The sequence below is a fragment of the Camelus ferus genome, chromosome 1, assembly GCF_009834535.1.
Source record: "Camelus ferus isolate YT-003-E chromosome 1, BCGSAC_Cfer_1.0, whole genome shotgun sequence".
In the NCBI taxonomy this organism is placed as follows: domain Eukaryota; kingdom Metazoa; phylum Chordata; class Mammalia; order Artiodactyla; family Camelidae; genus Camelus; species Camelus ferus.
Genome location: NC_045696.1, coordinates 67,277,863 through 67,302,220, shown reverse-complemented (window position 1 = coordinate 67,302,220; position 24,358 = coordinate 67,277,863). Strand labels below are relative to the sequence as shown.

At 42.5% G+C, this 24,358-nt stretch overlaps 1 long non-coding RNA gene across 1 annotated transcript in view; it reads left to right on the top strand.

The window, feature by feature from the left end:
* LOC116664343 overlaps nt 1-21,483 on the top strand; it is a 40,229-nt gene extending 18,746 nt beyond the window's left edge. Inside the window, exons 3-4 of the long non-coding RNA XR_004320824.1 lie at nt 12,231-12,293; nt 20,980-21,483. This is a non-coding gene — a long non-coding RNA (uncharacterized LOC116664343). The remainder of the gene's footprint in view (nt 1-12,230; nt 12,294-20,979) is intronic.
* Nucleotides 21,484-24,358: the final 2,875 nt, after the last annotated feature.

Sequence of the window (24,358 nt, the reverse complement as noted above, 5' to 3'; positions counted from 1 at the left end):
CTGAAGTACCAGGAGCATGGGTGCAAAGTAGAGCTGGATATTTTTAGAGGCTTAATATGTTGGATTGACTAAAACAAACAAACTCAACAATGACCTGATGCCTGCAGCTGTTACCACTGAAAATTTCTAAACTTTGAAAAAAAAAGCAAGAAAAGTCACTCACTCTTTGAAGAAAAGTTGAGAGTATACACAAGTACATTCTTCCCACATGCAATTAGGGTAAATATCCTTATTCTTAATATAATGATAAGATATTTTATTCTCACCAAGTATAAGTTTCACGTTTTATCCAGAGTAGACTCGGGACCAAGAGACTGGTACAGCTAAAAGGTGTGGATATTATTTTTTCTCTTTACTCCCCTTTACTCGGGTATCCTGGTTGTCTGCTTGTGTCTTCACAACAGCTATGTGTGTCTTAATGTTCCATACCTTGAGATCTAGGGCATCATTTTGACTGAGATCTTTGTTCTAAGGGCTGGGATTTTTGCTTTTTTTTTTTTTTTTAATATATTTTGAGGTTGTGGAGCAGGCATTGTGATAATATTTATATCTATTAACTTCCTGATGTTTTTAGCTAGTGGGGCAAGAGAAAATCTTGCTTAGATTAATTTAATTTGAAAAGCATTTAAGGAACTACCCCTATTCTATTAGATAGTTCAGGCTGAGGATGATACAGGAACTCAGGCTCTGTCCAGGGTTCTGAGCCATCCGACACTCTGGATGAAATGAAAAAAGAAAAAAAGCATAGGGATGATTTTGTTTCATGGCACAAAACTTACAGTGAGAAAGGACATTCATTTTTGGACCTGGATTTCTCCTTGAGAATTTGATAACAGATTGAAATTGTTGTTCAAATCTGGAACATTTTCATACTGCATTTTTCTTTTTAGTAATCTTTACTTTGACATTTATCTCATTGTCTCTATATGTACTGAATGATGGAATGATGCTAATAGGAACAATTCAGACTAACAAGAGGATGTTTGGTCTACAGTATAATATGGATTCCTTTAATTATCTGTTTGAGTCTTTTATAGGCAAAAGCTAAACTGCCCACCTTGGTCCCAGACGATACACAAAGGAACAGCTTGGTGGATTGGGAGTAAGTCTTATGATAGTAGAAGCTTTATTATCACAAGAGTCTGCTGGTCTGTTCCCTCAAGGAGAATAGCTAGTCTGCCTTAGAGTGACCTGTAGAGAGGCTTGTAAAATGGTTAAAAGACTTTTCTATACTGCAAGTGTGATAATAAACAATATTCAATTTGAGTTATACACTACCTTGTGATTTATCCAGGAAAAGGACTGCTATCCTCTACTTCCAAAAGAGAATAATAAAACACAGGGAGTAAGAATTTGCCAAAAGTCATGCATCTACTTTGTTGTCTCTTAAGTATTTGTCACTGATCTTCTTAAGCAATTAAATGAAATGGGAGACAGACTAGGAACAGAGACTTTAAGGTAAGATTTGAATCAATATGGACACATGAGGACAGATTTGAAGATATAAAATCCTATTGTATGTTCAGATATAAAATTCTGCTGTATGTTGTATCTACACCGAATTCAACATGCATTTATGGGACATAATATCTACAACACATATTCAGGAGTCCCACTATGCATAGGGCAGTGAACTAAGTATTGAGAAATATACTGAAACAGAGCCCATTCCTTGTCTTTAAGAGTTCACCATCTATTTAGAACCATAAGACAAAGACACTATGACACAAAGTCACGTATATTCAGTGCTATAAGAAAAGCCCAAAGCATTATATGTGCTGTGATTGGAATATGATCACTTCTAATTTGAGGTGACCAGAGCCAGCTTTGTGAAAGAAGAGATGTTTAAGTTTGCCTGGAAAGTCACCTCCCTTTTCCAAAGTTCATTCTTCTGAAACTTTCTTATTCCCATCTGCATGAGTTTCAGTTGTGATCACCAATTGCCAACACTGTTTGTCCTCCCTTAAAGGAATCTGAAATTTATTTAGCTACTACTTTTCCTTATTCATGCATCCATCTACTCACTCATTCAACAGACATGTTTTTGAGGATCTAAATGGCCCTAGGAGATAGAGACACAACCCACCACCATCATCACTGCCACCACAACTCACTCTGTGTGTCAAGGAGCTTATAGTTCAGCAAGGAACACTGATTACCTGTCTACTTGCCACCCCCACCCCCCACCAATTGATGCTTATAACACAGAGTGTGGCAAATACTGTGAGAAAGGTAAGAGCAGTGTAGTTTAAGCTTACATAAAAGGGACATCCAAACCGACTTTGGAGGCCAGGAAAGTCTTCCAGAAAACAGTGATACCTAGGTTTAGACCTGAAAGATGAATGAGGGTTGGTTGGCTAAATGGAGCTGGAGAGGCAAAAATGTTAAGAGAGCTCAGGGAGTTTCCTCTAAATTACAGCCTGAGAAGCACACCTGGTCAGGATCAATGATGTGGGTCAATTGATTTCAGGGTTTTGAAATCTTCTGAATTTCTTCCCATGGTCAGACATCCCTATCTGAGCCTAGGTTTTGTTGGGATCTCTGCAGTTTCAAAAGATGTGAGGAGAATGGGAAAACTTAGATGAATAGTAAAGCATGTTATTCCATAAAGAGAAAGGAGATCACCTGGTGGAAAGCTAAAGGTAAAGCATTAACTTGTGCAGAACTGTGTATGCAAGTCTTTTGTCTCAGAATGAGGTAAGTGATGATTAAACCACAGAGCTATATATTCTTATTTTCTTAGGGGGTGAAACCACATGAACTGTAAGAAGAGTTTAATTATGGGTGGGTTTGATCAGTTAGGTAGAGAACCCTGAGTGTGAAAAACCTCTTTCAATAGGGTAGGTAATCTAATTTAGGTATCAGTTCTTGTGGCTTTGAGTTCACTGCACAACTTCCTCTTCCTGAATACCTTAGAAGGCTCCATCTCTCATCCTCCCCAGGGTTAGATTAGGACTGAGTTTTGTGTGACTGAGTTTTAACCAATGGAATGTGAGTGAAAGAGATGTAAACCATAGGGTCTAAGCTCGGCCTGTAAAAATATCTCATATATTTGGTCTCCCTTTCTACAATATTATGCTTCTTGTAGCTAAAAAGCAGAAACAACTTGAATCCTTGAATCATGGCTTAGAAAAACCCCTGAGTAGAGCCACCCTGCACTGGATTGTAACATGAGCAAGAAGTAAATATTTGTTGTGTTAAGCCAGAGATATTCCAGGGCTTATTTGTTATTGAGTCGCAGCCTGGTGCATTCTGACAAATGTACTCCTCCGCCTGGAGGTCTTCCCATGGCCTTATTTGGGCTTCCTGAAGATGATTTACAACAGTAAGATTTGATAACTCATTGGGCATAGAAGGTGAGGGAGTAGAGATCAAGAAAAGCTTTTGTGTTTTTTGGCTTGTATAGGTAAAATGGTGAGTTAAGATGAGTACATTTGAGAATTAAAGGTATTTAATTTATGTTATGCTGGAAAGATATTTCACCTTATATCATGAGTAATCCTACAAATAGGAGGGTATTTTGTGTATATACTGGTGGTCTTACAGTTTAATTCCCTGTAGAATCTACTACCTACTGTCTATATAACACGTACATTTGTTGATGGTTGGTTCCTTCACAGCTCAGCTGAATTCTGGAGGAGATTTCCTGACTTCTCCAGTTGATGAATTCCTCTGAGAGCTTGTGAAGATGCCTATTCTCTCTGTGCCTGGAATTGCCTTGAGTGGTCTACACACTCAAAGGAAGTAGCTTGTATAAATCACAATAGCATGTTTATGCTGCTCCCCAGCTCCCCAAATCTTACATTTTCCTGAACATTGTTATGCAGCATTCTTTTGCTCTTTGTAAGGATATTTCTCATTAGGTAGATGGTCAAAGCCAACACCAAATATCAAATCCAAGTTTCTTGCACAAGCAGTTTGGAAGGTCAGAATGAGCTCCACAAGATGCATACCAGCAGCTAACTCAATTTTTGATTCCCCAAATGACTTTTTTCTTGTGAAATCTGGTTTTCAAATCTTCCCATGCTTTTCCCTTAATTGCCTGCGTTTATATTTCAAAAAACAAAACAACAAAATAAAAAAAAAACAAAAAAAGGGAAAGAAGCATTTTAGAAAAGTTATTGTTTTTGTTTTTCTTAGCAATCTCTTCCATTATTCCTTAGTGTTTTTCCTAGAAGAATATTTTGCATAAAGTGGGTACTGAATAAGTATTTGTTGACTGGTTTAGAGATCTTAGTTTGGGCTGGAAAGAAATTTAGGGATCTAGTCCAAACCTGTCTGTTTGTAGGTGAGGAAACAAAAGCCTGGAGAACTGACAGTGTTTTGGCCAAGGTCACACGGGCTGATTAGCAGCAGACCTGCTGCTGTTACTAGTAAAAGCTACTCCTTTAATTATGTGCATAACTCAACAGTTCCACAAAGCCATCATTTGTCTCCTCTGATCCTTATAATAACTATGGGAGCTGGAAAACTCAGGCATTATCAGTCCTTTTGGTTTTTTCACAAACAAGGAAATTGAGGCTCAGAAAAACCAAGTCAAATTATTGAATTATCTTATTCATTTATTCCACAAATACCGACTGAGCCCCTGTTGTGGGCCAGGGACTGTTCTTGGTTTGTTTTGAATATGAACAAGACAAAGTCTCTGCCCTCCTTTTATCAGCGAGGAAGAGAGAGAAAACACTGTAATAAATAATCGTCAAAATGAACAGGCTTGCCTCTTGACTCCAATCCAGTGGTGTTTTTCTCTACATTTTTGTTAATTAATTAAAACAAATGAAATTTCTGATGGCTTGATTAATCCTCTTTTACTCAGGAGAAATAACCCCTTTAAAGAAATTATCCTGTAAAGAATGCAAAGCATTTCAGATGCGGCAATCAAAAGAGGGCTTCGGAAAGTTATATAATTTTATGTGCTCAAGATAATATGGGAAAACATCAGTACGTGTTCCCTTTCTCTAGCTTTGAGATTTATGATTGGTCTGGTACAATAATAATAACAACTGAATACTGGCTCAAGGAATGTATTGGATTCAGTGGGCAACATCTGACAGCGTTAACTTGTGAAATGTCGAGAAGTTCTCACAGGAAGCGCCAGCAGAATATGTAATACACAAGAAGGTATTCAGGGAGCAAAAAAATAAAATCAAAGGAACCTGCTACCCAATCTGTTTCATTAAATATGAAAATTAAAATGCCTTAACAAAATGCTTTCTCTTCCTCTCTCCTCCCAACAAACAAAAGCTTTGGGAGGCAGCCTGAAATTGCTCATCAAGGAAAAAGACCAGACTCAGATGCTAAATGGCTTCTTTTGAATTAAGCAATTAATGCTAAAAGGAACATGTTGTCTCCTCAGCATTTGTAAGGTGAAACATTCATTGTATTTCCTGGCACTCTATCAAGACTTTCCTTGGCCAGAGCCAGCAGAAAAATGGTTTGCTGCCTGTGCTCTTGACCTCTGGTAATCAGGAGGATTTGGCTGATGAACTTGACAGCAGCCATTCTCCTTAGGATTGAGAATATGCCTGGGAACTCTTCTCTTGGGTCCATCTTGCCCAGACCCTGACTTGCTGGACTTGGCAGGCCCATCAAAGCTGGTGTCTCCTCCATTTGCAAAATAGAGATGTGACCCTGGGACGGTGGAGGCTTTGAGATACGTTCGACTAATGCAACAGAACGTTATCTTTACTTAACTGTATTGGTCAGATCAGATTTTTCAAGAGTATTGCCTCCTTAAAGAATTTAAGACATTATCTGTCCTTTTGGTTTTTTCACAAACAAGGAAATTGAGGTTCTGTCACTAATTCATATGTTTCCTCAAAATATGTAAACTAATGAATTCCAGAGTGTCAGAGACAGCGTGGGGACATAAAATAAAACACAGGACCTGTCCTCAGGGATTGCTTTGTCTGGTGGTGGGGAGTCAGGCAGGAAAATTCCTCATGACAATAAAACATGGTAGCTTAGAAGCGAGGCAGATGCAATGCCATGGGAGCTCACGTGGGTGGAGGGTGCACTCCTGTACAACGAATAAGCAGCGGTCCCCTGCATGGACTCTGGCAGGAGGAGGCTGGACACGGGATGACCAGGAGGTATTGGATTGCTCTTGTACAACCCCAGCCACCTCCTCCCTGCAACTGAAGACTTCCTCTTTTACTTACTTCATAGATACATAACTCTTACAAGTTTTTTAGACCAAAGGGCTTTATCCAAAAATAGAGACAAGCCATATAAGTGGTCTTTATTAACTTATTTAATGCTCTAATAAATATATCTAGTAGTGGGAGGCAAGGTCCTCCCCATTTTACATATGAGGGAAATACTCATCTGAAATAAATATTTGTTATTTCATAGTCAGGGCTAAAAATAGTGATCCTTGTTTCTTCCTCCATGAAACCACCTACTGAAGTATTTTCACATTCACCGCATGTATTTTATTAGCCTTAAAGTTAAATAGACTTTCTACCAAAGCAACAATAGATTCTGCAATGAGATCCTGAGGGACTCACTTTGATTCAGTTTAGTAGGTGATCTTTTATCACCTGCACTAAATGTTGGCTTATACTTTCTCTTTTCTGATCTTAGATGGTAAAAATGGATTCTATTCATTTAATTAACTTCCGTGCAACTGCATAAAAAGTGTGCTGATGCTCCAACAATAGGTATTATTGTTTTCAACATTTATTTTATGATAATCATGTTGCACAATGAGGTGGGGGACCTATATTCTAGGGACAGAGAAAGTTGGTTCAAATTCTTGCTCTGCTACGAACTAGCTGTGTAACCTTGGCCGAGTTTCTCTCCTTCTCTGGGTTTTAGTTTTCTCAGATGTGAAATGGGGTTAATCCCCGTTGACTTCCCTTGCTATTTTTGAGAATCGAGAAGTGGTCTCACCGGAAGTGTACTGTGAACTATAAATAAAGCGCTGCATGAATGAAGGGGCTTATTATTCGTTGAGCCCTGGGCCTGCCAGACCATATGATCTTTTTCAGGGTTGTTTGTTTATAGTCGATTAATTCCTCCCCCTCCTTCTGCTCTTGAAGGTCCACAGAGGTGGGGGATTGGCAAAGAAATGAAAAGTCACAGCTTCATGTAAACAACTTCTCTCTCACCTAATCCTCCTTTGGTCTCCCTATTCATGTGTCTTCTTAATCACGAGGCACAAAGGAAAGTAGCACCTTCCAGCGCCGCATTAGGATTCTGGCAGTTCTAGGGCCTCTGATCTCAGAGAAGACCATCCTCTTCTTTTGCAGGATTCTTCATGGCAGACTTAAAAAATATTTTTCAGTGAGAGATGTCATTGCTCAGAAAATGGAGCTTCTGGGTTGTTTTTTGTTGTTGTTCTATTTTGCTTTATTTTTAAAATGCCTTAAATGATCAGCAAAATGCTTCTGCAGAAACTCACCCTCGTGATGTTCCATCTTCAGGGTCTCATGTTGGATTAACTTCCCTGACCGAGTGCAAGGTGGAGTTCTCCCTCCCAGCCTGACAGGCACTGCTGATGCCTGGAACAGAGCTCGGCTCTTTCTCTCAGTTCAGAGCATCATTATAGATAATAAAAACTCTGGAAGCAGGACTTTGCTGGCAATTTAGGTTTAGGGGATGATGCATGAGACAGAAAAGTCCATTCTGGACTATGAGGTGCTGACATCAGGCAAACTCCTAGTTACAGATGAAATAAGTCAATTTGACTCAGAAGACACACGAAGGAGGCAGCCACACTCTTGTAAGGTGGCGTGACCTTCTTCTAGTATTAACAAACATACACCATTCTACTTTCAGACAGAAACTGAAGGTTATGCCTCTTTCTTTAGTTGAGGGAATCTGGTCATGGAACCAGACAACGAGTTTGGCTCCAGGGTTTTGCCATTTACTAGCTGGCCAAAAATAAGTCTGATCTCTGTTTATTTATCAAGTGGGAATAAAAATATCTGCCTTATCATCTTCTGATGTGTGGTGAGGATGAAGTGACAATTCCTTCATGGGTGTGCTGCTTTCTGATTTGAAAGCATTTGTACATGAGAAGCGAGTAGTTGAGAGCAGGGGTTTGTGGGGCAGAATTATGTGTCTGAATCCCATTCCAGTTATTTCCCAGATTTGTGACCTTGTACAACTTGCTTGACTTTCCTGAGCATAGATTTCCTCACTGTTCAAGTGGGAACTGTAATACCAAATTTACAGGGACATTAGAAGGATTAAATGACACATGTGAAGTCCTCGGTAACTGGCTGGTGATGGGCACTTTGTAAGCAGTTGCTAGTTACGTCTTGTTTGATTTCTACCTAATGCTGTGAAGAAAGAAGACCAGCTCTTCTTCATATGGTTTCCATTGTGAAACGATTGGTAACTTGAAGACCAGAAAGAGGAAATATGTTACTGTACTCTAATCCAGCAGGAACATCCCATGGAGCATCATATAAACGCAGAGCTTGTGACTGCTGTTACTTAGAATAAAGCTGCATCTTCCCTTTGAGGCAGCAAACATCCTCCCTGAAGATGACCTGGAGGAGAAGACACTCAGAGATTTCATGCTGTTGGTTCACAGGCAGTCTGCTACTGCTCGCTCAGTGGTGGTCTTAGGGCCTGGGACATCCCTGAGAGAAGGTCCTTGCTTTTAATCTTTCTGATACAGCTCCAAGGTGGCGAGAAGGAACGTGGGAGTCTCAGCCACAAGGGAGATTGTGGTATCTGTGGGAAGCTGTTTTCAGTAGCCAGGAAGGTGTTGGCAGCACCAGACCATTACCCCGATGCCTGCTATCCCAGACGTCAGGGTCCCAGTATTCAGAAGAGCAGAACTGGAAGAATCTTAGAAATCATCTAGACAATTACGCATGTGAATAAACAGATGGTATTTACCAATGCTAAACTCGTACCTGTAACAGTATGTACTGTTACTAATGTGCCAAGTTAGTGGTTAATCTGAACCAGGACTTGGCCTCTCCACCCGGTTTAGAAAGTCTCACCTTTGCTTTGGAGGCACCATAGGAAATCTTGGCAGGAACATGATACAATCTTTGCCCTCAAAGCCAAAAATGGAGATACAAGGTGGACACATGTGGCTATAACCCCAGGTAAAGGTCTTAGTTCTTTTCAGAGTAACGTAGAGAGTCAGAAAAAACAAACCATACCTGCTTTGGAGAATCAGGGATGAAAACTCATGAGAGAGGTAGCCTTTGAGCAGAACCTCGATGACCAGATGCTATGGACAAGAAATAAGAATGGATGCAATGAAACGCTTAGAGCAGAAAGATGGCTGTTTCCTTATGGGTTAGAGAGAGTTGGAATTCTTCAGTCTCAGCTTCTCAGGAAGGTGAGAACGGGCAGCCTGCCCCGTATGGTCAGCTGACATCTGTGAAAATGTTGTGCTCCACTGCTCCTTCGTTTTCTCTTTCCCTCCTCCAACCACACACCCCAGAGATGGGCTATGGTGGTTCCGATTTCTCTTTGTGACTTAAAAATCTGCAAAGACATATCATCGAGCTGTTTTGAGGGGTGGGTAATAAAAATACCCTAACAGTTTTAAAATACATTGTGCGTGATCACAAATCAGAGAGAGAGAGAGAGAGAGAGGAAATTCTCCAGAGTCACACATTCCCCATGAACTCACTTTGCCAGAGCCAGAGTCCTGATACTGGCTCACCTTCGTGGGTCTCTCCTGGAGCGTGTGTGATTCCCACAGCACTGTCACTGCCATGGCTCCTTCATCTTTGCCACCTGGAAGAGTTCCTCACAGTAGTGCCTGGTCTTTCGCGATCTTAACACTTTTGAAGAGCACCAATGAGTTATTTTGTAGAATGACCTTCAGTTTTGGCAAGTCTGTTGTTTCTTGTGATTGGATTGAAGGTATTGGGAAGGGCCGTGCTGAGGTGCTGTGTCCTTCTCAGGGCACATCAGGTTATGATGATAGATACGATTGGTAACACTAACCTTGATCACTTGATAAAGATGGCATCTGCTGGGTCTCTCCACTCTAAATTTACTGTTTTCTCCTCTGTAATTATTAAATAATTTGAAAGGACATGCTTTAAGAAGATATAAATATCCTGTTTCTATTTAAACTTTTCCCAACTAATTTTAGCATCTCTTGCTGGATCTTGCTTACTGCCACAATTATTGTGGTATTCTGGCCATTTTCTATTTTTCTTATTCCTTCTGTTGATTAATTGAAGTTCATCTGTAGGGAAAAGTTGTAGCTTCACTCTCATTTAAACAGCAGTTATTGTAATTCTGGATTTATTGCTCTTGTCACTAACGCACAGGTGAAGGAGAATGTGGAAGAGTTTGGGTTACTGTAAAGGTCTGATTGTTTCAAGTACGCGGTGGAAAGGGGGTGGGTATTGTTTTGTTCATTTCACAGGTATTGATCAAACACTTATTTCTATAAAAGGCATTGTATGAGGCACTGTGAAGAAAAGAAAAATGTACACATCTCAAGAGGCTGATAAATCAAAGATTATTACTAAGGCACTCTTTATAAAAATGATAATGAAACTTTTCAACTGAATATTGAACTGATACATGATTACTGTGATGGTTATGGCAAGGACAGGTGTATTCACGATGCAGTTAGCAAGTCCTCACTGCAAGGTCAGCTCTGTGTGGTGTAGAACATCCCAACCAGGTGATCATGAGCTATATGCAGAAATTGGGTGCCTTAGTTCATAGAGTCATAAGCCTCTTAGCTTCTTTCTCCTAATTCATAGAGAGAAGAACCCAACTAGAAGATAACCTTTTGACTGTTTTGGGGACCCACCGTTTCTTTCCTGCCTGAGGCAGACTATGAGGCTGCAGAGAATTCAAGCATTGATCCTCATTAGGAAACTGGGAATTAACTTATATATAATACTTGGAAAAGTTAAACTTCTGTTCTTGGTGTTTTCTTTCTTAACAGGTGACTGGAACAGACTATTTAGGTATAATCCCAGTGACCCAAATATCATCAGAGGATGAAGGACTGACGTGGTCAAACAATTTCCAAACCGTAGCCTATTTTAACCAGCAGTCAATAAAGCCAAAGGACAGCTGTAAAGCACTAGTTATTATTTTACGTGGAACATAATGAGGTCCTTCTAGGGGCACGTGTAGATTCTCCTTGTGTGGGTCAGTGGTTTACTATCCGATCTCCTGTCAGAGGAACCATTTGCATATGCAGGCAGAATGTGAATTGCTGAGGGCTCCCCATGAAGAACGCTGATGTGAAGAGAACCCAGCTCTAACACCATTAAAAAAAAAAGTCTTCCCAACAGTTGGGCTTATTTCAGCTACAACAGGCTTTCATTTACATTTGCACTTAAACACAGGTAAATCTGACGCGAAGGTAATAGCCTGCATTTTAAAGATGAGGTTCAATGCCATTCTGTGATTTTTGCTAACAATGATGGATCCTGATCTTTGACCCAAATACTCTGGTTCTGGATTGTGTATTTTTTTACCTTATGCAGTATTGCCTGTGGTCGGTGATGTTTCTACAATGTTTTATAACTGTAGATAGAGTGGTCACATGTCCCAGTTTGCCCAGAGCAGCTCAGATTTATGCTTCTTGTCACAGCATAATGATCAATAGTATGACTTTCTACTCAAAAAACGTGCCTTGTTTTGGACCAGAGAACATATAGTTACCCTGTTTCTAGGAAGGTTCAGAGAAATTCTAACTTGAGCTACATTCAATCTTTAAACTCATGTTAAAGAAATCACTAATAAACTACTTAAATATTAAAAAAATAATTATCACTTAAATATATTCTGATGCATTCTGATGTTGGAATAGTATGCAGATATATAATGTATATGCGCACACACACATACACACACATAAAATAAAATATTTAATGACCTGGGAGAAAAAGCTCACACAAAAGGAAAAATTATAGTAATTTGGTTCTTGTATAAGCATATGGTTATAGCTGGGTAATGAGATACAGTTCATTTTCTTTTTTAAAAATACATTTCTGGATTTCCAAATAGTCTACAATGAGCATGTGAAAAAATTTGTTAGCCAAAAATAATGTTTAAAATCTCTCATTTAGAATTAAGTGGTCTCTATGAACAGGAGAATATGAAATCATCATGTTGAAGAAAAGAAGACCCTCACACGTAGGAGTCTAACAACATAATAATCCTTCTTACGAGTAGAACAGAGCTCTACATCACCAAGAACTTTCTGACCTTATTTTCTCATTTAAACTTTATAAGAATGCTCACAGTCAGTAAACTAATTCTCCATTTTGCAGGTGAAGCCAACATGCAGATGTAGAGTGAACGAGGCCAGACTGGGACCTCCGAGATTGTCCTAGGTAAGACTCCATGCCATTGACTTTTGTGCTAATCCTATATCGGCTTTTAAAGCTATCAGTGAGCCACTGAGCTTACAGTTAGAGACTAATTCCTTTGCCTGCACCACTAGTCCCACCTCATGGGCAAAGCTAAAAGGAGAGCATAAGGCTGGCACGGTATACCACAGGGGAGGTTAAGAGAAGCTTTTCCTTTCTTTAAGCCACCATTTGGCCAGCTGTTAATTTCCATCTCGAAGCATTCAAAAGTATACTGACTACTACTTAGGGACTTAGGTTCCCAGCCTGAGTTTGTTGTGACCGTGTCTGCCCTGTGATTTATGGTGACTTGCTTTTTCCCTCTGGTCCTGGATTTCTTCATCTGCAGAATGAGAGCTGGTAACCAGATCATCTCTATGGTTCTCTCTGGCTCCTGATAGTGTGTGATTCCAGGCTTCCGAGCTTCTGGGGGAAAGAGTGGATTCCAAAGCTGTATTCCAGAAGCGCCCCGTCTAACTGGGGCTCTACTTTTCTTTGCATTTGGAATGAGCCCAAAGAAAAGGTCATTTTTGCAGACATCTTGAGGTTGTGCTCCAATGTCCTCATTAAATAACAGGAGGCCAGACTGCCAGGCCCAGGGGAATATTCAATCAAGGAGAAAAAGGCCAAGTCATTACCGGAACCCTATCATCAGGGCTGTAAACACAAGCGTTTGGTCCCGGGCTTTAGCTGAAAGTCTGTGCAATTGTGCTCACGCTCTCCTTACACAGGTTCTGCTTGTCAAATGTGTGTGACCGTTCAGATGTCACCAGAGGCGGAGAGGGAGAAAGAGAAAGAAAGAAAATTGCAAGCATAAATAGACTCTGAACATAGAAAGATCAAAATAGACAGCCTCTGGCTTTGCTGAATGAGTCACTGCTGCAGCCCAGACCGCAAAAACAAGCGTGGCTGCTCCACGAAGCAGCCGTCTTCCTGTCTGGAGAGGAAGCGCTGCCCTGATTGGAGGCTTTGGCCATTTTACAGACTTCAAAGCACCCTAGGCAACTGAGCAGGCAAGAGGGGGAACAGGTAAAACAGCTTCTCCAAGTGCTTGTCTGGAGAACCAGCTACTCAACCCTCATTTGAAGCAGCATGGAAATGCTTTCATCTTCAGCCAACAGTGTTTTTTTGTTTCCTTGGTGTTTTTTTGTTTTCTTTGTATTTTTGATTTTTTTTTTTTTAAAGTATGGTGTTCTTCAGTTCTGGTGTAGTGTCTGTATCTTTCTTTCCTGAAATAATACGTTATTTTCCGGCTGAGACTTGGTTTTCAGGCACTAAGCTAAGTGCCATGGGGGATGGACACGAGGACCATCTAATGAGGAAGTGGGATGAGTATACATCCCATAATATGATATTATGAAAGAAAATGTGTGCTGAAAAAAGGAAAAACATGAGACTATGAGGGTACAGAGGAAACAGAGGTGGACCTTGGTGAATGGTCTACCAGGGTGACAGATGAGTGTGAAAAAAGACCCGCGTGTACTCAGGATTCAGCAGTGAGTCCAGGTTTAGCTTGGCATGTGGTGTACTCAGGGGGGTTTAAGAAATAAAGGTTGAAAGGCAGAGTAGAGCCAGATCCAAAAGGAGTTTTAATGCCAAGATGCAGCTTTGGGTCTTGTCCCATATGCTGTGGAGATGGGGAGGGGGAGAAACAGTGATACTATGGGAAGATAACAATGCCAACTCTGGGGGAAAAAAAAGATGAAAGAAAAGCAAGATCCAGGAAGATCAGTTAGGAGACACTTGCTTAAATAAACTTTGGCCCCTGTGGCATAATAAGAAATATACACTATTGGATTTTTGTCCCTGGTTCTTGGCATAGAGCTCCTAAAACCCTTGTAATTTCTTGAGTAATAGAAGTGATACGAGCATCTTGACCTTCTGACACTCTGCTTCCTTGGAATCTCCTGGGTGATAGCAATGTTTCTTCTTTGTAATGAGTTAGACTAGTGAATGGGGGTTCCCAGAGAGCTTCAGGATGAGGGCTGGTTGCCAGGGAGATCAAGATTTGATTAGAGGGTTGGAACTTTCAGACCTATCTCCCAACCTCAGGAGAGGGAAGAGGGGCTGAAGCTTGAATAAGTTGGGAGTTCAAGATTTGCAGATACTGACTACTGTGTGTAGAAAAGATAAACAACAAGTTTCTACTGTAGAGCACAGGGACCTATATTCAATATCTTGTAACCTATAATGAAAAAGAATATGAAAAGGAATATACATATGTATATGCATGACTCAACTCTTACGCTGTATACCAGAAATTGACACAACATTGTAAACTGACTATGCTTCAGTTAAAAAAAAAACAAAAACCAATGGCCATTGATTTAATCAACCATGCTAATATAAGGAAATCTCTGTAAAAGCCCCTAAACAATAGGGTTTGGTGAGCTTCCAGGCTAATGGACACATCGAGCTCCTGGGAGGGTGGCACAGCCACAGGCATAAAAGTCCCATACTCCTCCCCCCATAAGTTATCCTATGCATCTCTTCCATCTGGTTTTTCCTGACCTGTATCCTTTATAATAAATCCATGATAGTAAGTAGTGTTTTCCGGTGTCCTGTGAGTTATTGTGACAAATTATCAAATGTGAGGAGAAGGCTGTGGGCACCCCGTGAATTTCTAACAGTTTGATCAGAAGTATACGTGGTAAGACTGGCATCTGAAGTGGGGACAGTCTTGTGGAAATGAGCTCCTAAACTGTGGGGTCTGCCCTAACTCTGAGTCGTGACTGTTAGATAGCTGGAGAATTGGTTGGTGTGTGAAACCCTCCCACATATATTTGGTATCAGAGTGTTGTGAGTAAAAATAGCTCATTGCTCCCTACCTAGAACATTCCCTCTGGGGTTAGAGAGGAGAGGATCTGCAAGAGAGGGTGAAGTTCGTATGTCTGAAGTTCTAATCTAGTCAGTGAGGAGATCAATATAAAAATGCTCACCATCATAGAATGTGTTAGTGTATGTTGAAATCATTGAGCTGAGGGGTCAGGGTGACTCAATTGTGGCCAATGTAGTTTGACACAAATAAAGGAAGATCGCTCACTTTGTAGAAATGTGGGGCAGAGTTTGAGCTGGTCACTCTTACTTGAGCAGCCTTGCTTTGCTGAGAGGTGTTCTGAATACTATATGTTGGCTACTCAGCCATTTTTCTTCCCCAAGCCTGTAATTTCTTTCCAGCCATGGTCCGAGCCTTTTTGGTCTCTGGAAGCCAGTGATGCTTGGAATGAAGTGCGTGTATCTGTCTGCTGACACTGCTCTGCTTACCTGTCTGACCTTGGGTAAATCACCTCCCCTCCTTGGGACTTGGTTTCCTATCTGTAAAACAAGTCTGTTCCATGATTCAGTGTCCAGGGTGCCTTGAAGCCAACAGCTTAAGATGCATATTCAGAATAGGTGATCTTCATAGTTAATGTTATCTCTCCCCAAACAAACTCATCTCATTGAACCCTCCTGGCAACTTTGGGAATAAGAAGTGCAGGTATCATTATTTTAATGGATTTCACAGATGTATGAATAGAGGCATAGTGACACATGGAAAGTAGGTAATTTTCTGAAGGACACGAAGTGATTTAATGACATAAAATACAGTCAGGACTGGGACCACGGCTACCTGCCTTTCAGCCCGGTGCTGTCTCAGCTCTCCCAGGCTGCACAGACGCCTAGGAAGGGTCAATGAAGTGCACTGCGAGGAAAACTGTTTCCACGATGCCTCTTGAAGATCCTGTATTTCCATTGTTCCTCCCAGTGAGGCTAGGACAGAAGAAATGGAGCCATTTTACAGAATCATTGCAAAGTTTTACTAGTGAAAGACATTTCTTTAAAAACCACTTCCGTTCCCTGGGATGGTTGTGCAGGTGGCAAACTCATCTGTGGTCATCACTCCCATGACAGCTGCAAGAACTCATGTGCTCGCACGGGATCAACAGGCAGAGATCGGACTGTCTACGCTCCTCAGCGTGGGGCCCTCCGGCCATAGAATCATACTAGCTCTGGGCCAAAAGGGTCCTTGGAGTTCATCTGATCCAGTGCCCTGTCCTAGTGCTTAATCTTTTCTATAATAGTTGGCCAGCATCGTCTTGAACTACACCCTCACTTCTGGAACCTACCCCTGTACTGTCAGCTATCTGTTGATAACTTCACATGATTTTCCCAGAGTCAGCTCACATTCAACATGACCGAAGCAAAACCTGTGTTATCTTCCTCACACAGGTCTCTTCTCAAACTGCATTGCTATCCATTCAGTCCAACAAGCTAAAACCTGGTCCTTTAAAATCCATTCCTCTTGGGCATTGCATCCTGATTGTGTGTCTCTGAGTCTCTCACACACATGCCCTTCTGTACTCATGTCCACTGCCCTCCTTCAGGTCTTCCACCATATTTCCTTGGACCGTCTATGTAACCTCCTAACTTATTTCTTGGAGACTTTGATAGGCAAACATGTATTTAAAATTTCTAAATGGGAATATAGGATGCATCTCCCAAATGTATTGGCCATAGAACATTTTTTTCCCAGAGCATCTTCTGGAAAATGCTATTTTAGCCTTTCCAGATGAATCGAACCTCCCCCCCTCCATTGTCACATTTGTCCACCCCTCTTTGTCACTGCACTTGTTATTTCCTCTGCTTAGAATGCCCTTCTCCCTGACTCTTGCCATCTGGGGAAATCCTACGCATGTTTCACGGCCCAGTTCAAACATCTCCTACTCTGTAAAGCCTTCTTTGATCCTACGTCCCAGCATAACCTCTGAGCAATCAAAGAGCTGTGTACTTGTGTCAATTATAATGTTTAAATTATATTCTAGTTGTGGCTGTTTGAGTCTATCTCCCAACACATTCTAAACTCCTTAAGGGTTGGGAACTACACTTGACTTGTTTCTCTGTCACAAGTCTGAAATAGTTCTGTTTTCTTTCACTTCCTTAACATTGACTGAGTAACTTATGCTGGATGCTTGATGAATTTCATGCAATACACAAGCTTACAATTTTTGCACCCTGGTCTCCAGCCTCTTGACCCCGCCCCCTGCCACTATTACCTGATCTAGATGGCAACGAGTCAGGGTTATGCTGGGACATGGGGACATTGAGAAAGGCAGATGGGACAAGTATCTCGGCAATTACAATACAAGATCCATTTGGGAGAGGACTTCTAGGAAAGGAGAGCCATTCCTGGAGAGCAGATATTAGGGGAAATTCTGGAAGCTTCAGTATCTTACATTTTCTGAGCACCCTGCTCTGGGCAGGGCATTGCGCCAGAGCTGTGGGGAAACATGCGTTCTCAAGGAGCTTCTAGTAAGTGGTTGGATTGGTAAAGACTCCTGGTTTCCATGAACAGAAACCCAACTCTGCTAGCTGGGCTACAAAGGGAAATTCATTTCAAGGATGTGGGGGTGTCAGAATCCAAGGGCAAGGAAGTAGCTAGGCCTGGAACTGAGCTGGAAGCAGGGGATAGAGAGCCACAGGGAACCAAAGAAGTGGCTCTAGTTTTGCCCCTGTTCTCTCTGTGTGTCTGTTTTAATCTTTCTTACTGGAGAGCAGTGTTAATGCTTCCAGCTGTTTGTGACTCAGAAAGCTGTGTCAGAATGTGGCAAGCACTGAATATCACATCTAGCTGAGTTACCCTGGACACATCATCTTCTTAGTTCTCCCATCTATGAGATGAAAGATTCGACCAGCTCAAATGTCAGCTGGGATGGTCTATTTTGATGAGTTCTGCTTTAAGTCATTCTTCAGAGTTGGTGGGATTAAAACTACATGTAAAACATACTAAGAAATAATGACTCCTTGGGAAAATTTTTATCTGACTCTAGATTCCAACGACTTTGGCCAACCAATAAGATCTAGTTTGCTAGAACAACCGAGCATAAGATTTCACTCTGATGCGTAACTCTTTCCTGCTTAGGAGCATCCCAGGTCTCTCTCACACACGCTGATTTCTCCTCTCCTCACCTCTGTTAAGATAGCAAGTACCTCTCTGTCCTGTCTCCCAGCTGCGTTGCATCCCTGGGCCACTCCACGGATATTACGCATATTTGATACACATTTGCCAAAGTATCTTTCAGTACCTTAAGACAGCTAAGTAACTCTTGGTTTGGGGCCAGCCCTTGCGTTCCCCATCTGTGTGCTGATAACGCTTTCCTGTGTATACCACCGCACGACTTACAAAGTATTTCCATATAGATGACCTTACTGGGTCTCCGTGTCAGCCAGTCAGTCGCTGAACAGTCATTAGTTTTTTGAGGGCCTACAACATACTAAGCACTTGGTACATTCAATTTTGAACAAAATAGACATGATCTCTGCCCTGATGGCACTTACAGTCTAAAGGGACAGAGTTCATAGTTTTATTCCTATTTTAGAGACAAGGAGACTAAGGGGAAGTGATGCGTCCAAGGTAGGTGGCATAGCTGGGACTCCCCTGGGCTGCCGGTCCCACCCCATGACTCTGATTTTGCCATCTTTCTTCCTCACTGCCATTGGAAAATCCCTGAGCACTCTCTAAGAGTTAACAGAAAAAGCAAAAAAACAGCTAATGCCGATGCAGATGGATGTGAGAGGGGCACACAGAAGAGCCCACAATAACAAACAGAAGACAGTAAGAAGATAGACCAGCATCTGATAATTCCAAAGCCGGGGGAGGGGAACAGATCTCAAACCAAAGCCAGGACTAGCAGCACCAGCCCCTGGAGCTCGGAAACAAGACCACGCGTTCCCTCAGAGCTGGAGCCCAGCAGGTGTCCTTCAGTCGTACAAAGCAGTGTTTGATGTGAGCATCGTGTCCTGCTGTGAACATGGCTCTACATCAAGGCAGACTTGCTTGACAGACTGAGCTGGATTCAGATGTGAACAGGACACAGCTTTGCCTCGTGCCTTTAGAAGGATGATCAATAGGGGTCTCGGTGGGGTGGCAAAGGGGGACGGGATGAGCTGGGAGAGGGAGGAGGCCTCCATCCCCAGGGGCATCCTTTATATGCACAACACATTCTGTGGGCTTTTTTCAGGCCAGGACCCTCCCTGTCCTCACATCTCTGTAGGTATCAGGGCAGACCTTGGTTGGTGGATGCATAGAAAAGAAGATACAGTCTTTCTTTCCCTGAGCTGTAGTGAGAGACCCTGCAAAGGTAAATGGGCATTTACATTTGCCTCTGTGCCCCTCCATCTTAAAGCTGGAGAAATAGCCCCCGGGCACCTCATCCTGCTGAGAATGCATAGAGGAAAACAGAAGCAAAAGAAGAGTAATGCTGTCTCAGACATCATTAAGGGTTTGAATGAGACAGTTTCTCTGCCTTAGGTGGAGGGAAATGTATGTTAATCATAATTCTGCTACAATCCGATCAGGGGCATGTACAAGTTTTGAGAAAACTCAAAAAAGAAAGTCATCAACTCCATCTGAGGGGCTTCCTCAGAGCTGAGCCCTGGAAGAGGAAGTTTGCTCAGGAGAAAAGTATAGTTGGGGTCGAGGTGGGGTCAGGGAAGCAGGGGAAAAAGTCACCATGGAAGCAAAGGCTTGGAGATGTGAACGTGCCTGGTGTCTTCAGGGAGGGATGGATGAGATACTCACTGTGTTTCTGGTCGAAACACACTTTATGTAGTGAGAAATTCAGTATCTTGTAATAAACTTTAATGAAAAAGAATATCAAAACAAATATATGTATGTATATGCATGACTGGGACATTGTTCTGTACGCCAGAGATTGACACGTTGTAACTGACTGTATTTCAATTAAAAAAAGATAAAATTAAAAAAATAGATGATTGCTTAGGTTTTAAGGTAGGCTAGCTACTTTAACAACGGACGAGTTAACCTCAGTGGGTTAAAGAGTAGACTTTGCATTTCTCATTCAGTTCAGAGCACAGTGCAGTGCAGGCTGGCAGGGGGTTACACTCCTCGCAGCCACTCGGGGCCCAGGTTCCCTCCATCTGTGGCTCTGCCCTCCTGTGGGTCCTTGAGTCTCTGACACTCCACCAGCGGATGGAGGAAGAGCAGGAGGCTGGATTGTGCATGTGCAGGAAACTTACAGGTTAAGACCAGGAAGGTGTGTATTTCACACCTGCTCACCTTCCTGTGGCCAGAACCTAGCCACACTTGGCTGCAATGGGGTTCTGGGAATCAGCGGCTAAGGGGAGAACAGGTACTGATCAGCAGAACCACCTCTCCCACAGCTGGGAGTCTGGAGAACAGGAGGGTAGAGAGAATAAAGGCATTCTGCATCCTTGATGGGATTTGATGGAAGCCTTCTAACTTCCCTATGGGAAAGGCATGTGATAAAGGAGTCAGGGCAGCCTCTAGCTGAGAGGTGCCCTGTAGCCACACTCCTCAGAGAAGATGAGTGATTCTAACTGAAAAGCCCTTGTACCTAGACAAAAAGTTCTGCTCCAGCCATGAGATAATGGACAAGAAATCATTCAGCGCAGCTCTTAAAATGGGAAAAGAAACCCAGCCAAGTATACGGCTTATAACCCCAACATTTATAGAGCACCATGTGTTTACTGTATGCTCATACACCAGTTCTCAGCTGATCTGCACAATATCCTTGGGAAGAGAAACTGCTTGAGTATTATCATCCCCATTTTAATGCTCAGAGAGGTTAAGTGACTTATCTGGGGTTGCACAGCAAAAAAGAGACAGACCTGCAACTGAAACCCATTTTGTGTTCTTTCCACAATTCCACAGATCCACCTGGGGATGGCGGAGATGCTGACCACAATTTGGGAAGCTGACCCAGATCCAGTCCTGAATGTGAAGCCAGGATCCTGGGGAAATTCTCCTCAATCACCTGGCCTTCTGTCGGCCTGACTTTTGGAATCCGTGAACTAACTGCTCATTCAGAGAGCATGTTCATGTTAGCTGTCAAACAGCGCATGCAGCCCCTGACAGCCCTAATATCACTGTTTGTATTATCAGACAATTACCAGCCGAGCTCGTATTCATAATTTGACTAACAACTCGCGACAATGATTATTTTTCCTTTCCTGGCAAAACAAATATAGCAGCATTTTCTTTTCAGCATCAGCGCTGATGCTCCTTGGCATTCTATCAGCTGAAGGATTTTTTTTTTGGAAAAAAAAAATGTTAGTCGTACTCCCCCACATCTCGCTAACTTTACAGTCCCCCATGGCATCTGTGTGCAGTGAACTGAGCTGTTGAGACTAAATGTAATTTGCAATCAAGCTTCTGTTAACATGGAAATGTACCGGCTGGTCTGCTGCAATATGGGTTCTCATTCTGTCTAGCATATGGTTGCATTAAATCCAGTCTCCAGAATGTCTCTTGTTACCACATTGTCAATCCGTGCAGAGCAGAGAACCCTAAAAAACCACTAAAGGAACATATTTTTGGAATTGGCTCTTCTATTGGATCTTGACAAGAGCTGTCCAAAGACATACTTGGTTACTTGAAATGAACCAGCCCTGTCAGATCTATGCGCGCGCACACACACACAGACACACAGGAAACTTGAAACCCGGTTAGATGCTCTGTACTCACAAGCATAGGAATTACACTGGAGGACAAAGGAAGAGAGAGGGCCAAGGACTCATCTCCATTAGTTACATTTGAGCCCTGTTTATTGATTTTTTTTTCCTTAATCTCTCCTTATTCATAAAGTTCCAGAATTTCCGATTGGCAAGGGACTTTAGCAGTCTTTGGAGCTAAGAGCCCCGATATGAATTCAGATGAACCTGGGCTTGAATCTGGAAGCCATCCCTGGCTTGGTGGCCTTGGGCACATTCTGAAGCTTCATGTGCCTCAGTTTCTCCATGGGTGAGATGGAGGGTAATAAGAGCACCCCCACAACTCTGTGGAAGACCAAATGCCTAAGTGCACACCTGAGTCAGTCAGTGACGCCCGTGAGTGCCCGCTGCCTCTGTCCTACCCCCCCATTCCCAGCTCGATGCTTAGGTGTCTCCTCCCACATCACCCGCCATTGTTCTCTTGTTCTGGTCCTGTGCCCCTCTAGTGTCCAGGATGTCAGTCCCTCCCAAGGCAGCCCATTCTCTTCTGTACAACCTGTGAAACAGTTTTGCCTCATATTAAACACAATCTTTGATTGATCCTTTTTTCTGGGACAAACAACAAAAGTGGGGTTGGGTGGTAGCCCTTTGCTATTTGGAGAGGCTGTCAGACACCCTGCAAACACTCTCCGCTCTCCTTCAGCCCATCTTTTTCCTTCAGCTTCTTGGTCTGGTGCAGCACTGAGTCTCCTGACAAGCCTGGCCCGTCTCCTCGGCTATGTCTGCGCTACACTGAGCACGGTGTTTGGAGAAGACTTGTTATCAGCTGGGTCCTACCTGGCGGTGAGTGACAATCTGCCAGCTTACACCGAGCCTTACAAAATAGGCCTCTCCTTGGGAAATTCACGATGAGCAATGTTCAGTAAGTCCCGTGATGCTGTAAATTCAGTGGAGGAGGGGCACCTCATGGCTACAGTCTCTGCAGCATCCTCGGGAGAAAAGTAATTTTTTTCAAGGAAGTCGATGCCCTCGTTGTGCATCTATTCTGTAAATCTGAAGTTTTACAGGTTTCACTGGATGTGTTCCAAGCAGGATCAGAGGCACAGAAAGTATAATATTCTTTCAGTATTTGAAGAGTATTTTGGAGGATCAGAACAGAATGGGAAAGAGATTCTACTCATTCATTCATCCTCTTAAAAATTGTTTGGGTGCCAGACACAGTGCTAGGCACCAGGGATGCAGTGGTATATGACCCATTCCTGCCACAAGGAAGCTGGCAGACAGATTGAGCCAGTTAAGGTGTGGGGTGATAAGTTCTACAATAGTGCTGAGTGTGGGATGCGCTGGGGCCACCTCACCCAGTTCTGAGTAGCTCACAAATCCAGAGATGGGGATAAATATGCAAGCAAGTCATTGCACTGCTGTGGAGTAAGGGTTACATTCAAAGATTTTACAAAGTACCTGGAGCACTTTGCAGGGAGAAGTCGCTCTGCAAATAGTCACTGAAGGCCCGTGTGTGCTGGGTCTATGAAGAACAAAACATACAGCCCTTGAAAGTTATCAAAGATATAAATGTCTACACACAATTTCTTACTTATTACTCACTTAAAAGCTGCTGTAAGTGTAATGAAGGAAGAAAACAGGAATCTAGCAGATGATAAGATGGGGCTGTGATTTAGATGCAGCGGGGCATCAAGGAATGCTTCCCTGTGCTTTATTTAAGTGAACACCCGATAATAGTAAGAATGGGAGAGATCCAACAGTGCATGTGCGAAGACCTGGGGAAGGGATGAGCTTGGAGAGCTTGAGGAATTGGGAAAAACACGTTGTCAGGAAGGAGCGATCAGGAAGGGAGCCCCACTAAGGATGATTCTTCAAGCCCAGAGGGAAAAACAGGTCATTTCAAGCAGAAGGGTCAGCACACACACACACACACACACACACACACACACACACACACACACGGCATGGTGTCCTGAGAGGACACACCGGGTCTGAGAGAAGCTCCATCCACACCCCTTGACTAGTGCGTTGGCCAGAAGCTCGGGGAGTGGCCAGAAATGAAGAAGGAGGGATTGATTATATAGAGAGATACCATAGAAGCACTGAGGATGTTCTAAATTGTCTTTTAATTTTTAAAAATCATATCTATTTCCTCAACTTGTTCAATAGCTTGTATGAGGAAGGCAGAGGTATGCCTTTTACGTCTCTGTATCCTGCCCCCACCTCCATGCTTCGTGAATGTTGATTAAATTAAATTCCATCTCGTCTTTACCATTTTGTTCCCAGCTCGGATCCATGGTCTGGAGTGGCTTTCACTTTGCAGTTCTCTGTACCTCGCAGTGACATGGCAGTATTTGCGACCTGCTCCTGCTTTCTGATGGGTGGGAAGGTTTCATCCAAAGGTGTGAAGGATGACTCACCCCATGACGCAGGTTATCTGCAGCTGCCAGTTGGGCATCTCTTACTGAGATCACAGAAATCTGAGGTTAGACCGCTTCGCCCAGCACTCAGGCTCAGAGGAGAAACTCATTAACTCCATTTAATTAAGGAAACCAAACACTTCCAAACCTACTTTACTGTCAGCTCACTTCCCACCA